The sequence below is a fragment of the Triticum urartu genome, chromosome 6A (genome assembly GCF_056163025.1).
Source record: "Triticum urartu cultivar PI428250 chromosome 6A, HENAU_Tu73, whole genome shotgun sequence".
Lineage (NCBI taxonomy): Eukaryota > Viridiplantae > Streptophyta > Magnoliopsida > Poales > Poaceae > Triticum > Triticum urartu.
The window spans coordinates 332,658,213-332,661,009 of NC_141878.1; positions in this window are offsets into that span (position 1 = coordinate 332,658,213).

Here is a 2,797-nt window from a genome sequence, read left to right on the forward strand (position 1 = left end):
GAAATAATTAGAAAAAATAAACAATTTGCATAGAAAAACATTGCAAAAGGTTTCAGATTCGTTTGACGTTCCAGTAAAAAAATGTAAAATCGCTCACTACAGCCAAAGTTTTTGTCTTGCACCGCACAAACCAACAAGCAATCTAAACATCCTAAAGGCAAACCTTGGCACATTATTTTTATTTTAAAAAAAATTATAAAAGCACTCAACAGAAATAAATGACTCTCTAAAACTTCCGGGTTGTCTCCCTGGCAGCACTTTCTGTAAAGCCATTAAGCTAGGCATATAGTGCTCAATTGATGGACCCACCCGGATCCCAAGGTATATCAAACCCAATTTTAATTAACAATGATTTGTGATTTAGTAGTGAGCAAAAAGCAACATATATCAAGAAACAATGAAGTCTAACTCTCTTCCAATGCATCGGCATGTCATAAAAGAACAGCTCATGCACACATAGTAAAGGTCAATGCATAGTATAAACAATTTCTTGCAGTTTTCTCATATTGGAAACATGGAGACGCGGAGATGTAGTTCCTCTCTCATAATAATTATGAGTAGGAGCAGCAAGCACGTGCATATTATATCTATCAAAATAATCATGTGTAGTAGTAAAACGCAACCCATCAATATAATCCTTAATAAGGGCAAACTTCTCCGATATAGTGTAGTCGGGAGAATTCAAAAAGATAATAGGACTATCATGCATGGGTGCAATAGCAACAATTTCATGTTTAACATAAGGAACTATATCAAGTTCATCTCCATAAGCATAATTCATATTGGCATCTTGGCCACAAGCATAGCAAGCATCATCAAAAAGGGATATTTCAAAAGAATCAACGGGATCATAACAATCATCATAGCATTCATCCTTCGGTAGATTCGAAGGGAAATTAAAAAATGTATGGGATAAAGAGTTACTCTCATTAGATGGTGGGAACGGGTGATCAATCCGCTCTTCCTCCTTTTGTTCTTCCATCACCTCCTCATCTTTTTCATCCAATGAGCTCACAATGTCATTAATTTCATCTTCCATAGACTCCTGCAAAATATTAGTCTCTTCTTGGACACCGGAGGAGTACTCAATATATGGTTTAATATAAGGATTAGAAGCATAATTATCATAGCAATACTTAAGTATGGCCAAATTTTCAGATTTGTAGAGAGTAGTATCACACTCTTCAATAAAAGAAGCAATTTCACAAGTACCTGTGAAAGAAACAAATTCTTCTATTTGTTGAACATTATAGTAATTATAAACACCCTTAGTATACGAAGATACGATTCCATTATCACTAAACCCACATTGGTAAGGAAGGTGTTTCCTAGGGTCTTTAGAACAACAAGTACAATCATATATTTCACGTAAATTCCAAGCATATCACTACAAACGATGAATTTGATCCAGTAAAAGTTTCCCTTTTTCAGATATGCGGTGTCGCACCTAACAAGCATGCTCATCTAAAGATTTTCCCTCAACTAAGCTAGTTGGGGTTTCAGCCCGAGCACACAGGGATCGAAGATGATCCAAGTAAAAAAGCTTCAGTAGTGTGATAGATTTTGAGGGGTTCTTCAACCATTGGTTCAATAGGTAGCACTAACTTTTTTGGTATTTTGTGTTTCCTACCCATAACTAAAGATAGATAACAAGAGCACAAAATAAAAACTACTTAGTGATAAAGCAAACAAGCACACACAAGAATATTCACCCCACGCTATAACTCCCCGGCAACGACGCTAGAAAAAGGTCTTGATAACCACAAGTATAGGGGATCAATTGTAGCCTCTTTTGATAAGTAAGAGTGTCGAACCCAACGAGGAGGTAAAGGTACAAAAAATATTCCCTCAAGTTCTATTGACCACCGATACAACTCTACGCATGCTTAACGTTCGCTTTACATAGAACAAGTATGAAACTAGAAGTACTTTGTAGGTGTTGTTGGGTAAGTTTGCAAGATAATGAAGAGCGCATAAATAAAAACTAGGGGTTTCTTAGATAAAGGAGCAATAAAGTTTGTATAGTGAGTGTGGAAAAGTGGTGGTAGGAGTTGCGAAATTGTCCCTAAGCAATTGACTACTTTACTAGACCGATAGGACAACAAAAATCTACTCAGACATCATAGGATTGCAACACATCATTGGATAATAATAGGAAGCATAAAGCACCTTGTTCAATTAGAGGGTACAGCGGGTTGCGGGAGAGTGGACTGCTGTAGATAGATGGCGGAAGGTGATGAAGATGTTGGTCAAGATGACGGAGGTGTTGGTGTAGATTGCGTTGATGATGATGGCCCCGGCGGCATTTCGGCGCCACCGGGAGAGAGGGGGAGAGAGGCCCCCGTTCTTCTTCTTCTTCTTCTACTTCCTTAACCTTCTACCTTGATGGGAGAAGGGATTCCCCTATGGTCCATGGCCTCCATGGCAGCGGAGGGGCGAGAGCCTCTTCGAGATTGGATCCGTCTCTCTATTTATGCGCTCCAGATTCTGCCCTTTCAGCGTTTCTTATATTCTCGGAGATCCGTAATTTCGATTGGGCTGAAATTTGGTCATGATTTTTATCCGGATATTAGATTTCTTGCGATGAAATAATGGCACCAACCGCCTTACGGGGTGGACACGAGGGCCCAGGGCACGCCTGACCCCCTGGGGCGCGCCCCTTGCCTCGTGGCCCCCTCGGGCATCGTCTCGCGTTGATTCTTCTTCCAAAAATTCACATATATTCCAAAAAAAATCTCCGTCAGTTTTTATCCCGTTTGGTCTCCGTTTGATATGGATTTTATGTGGAAAAAACATG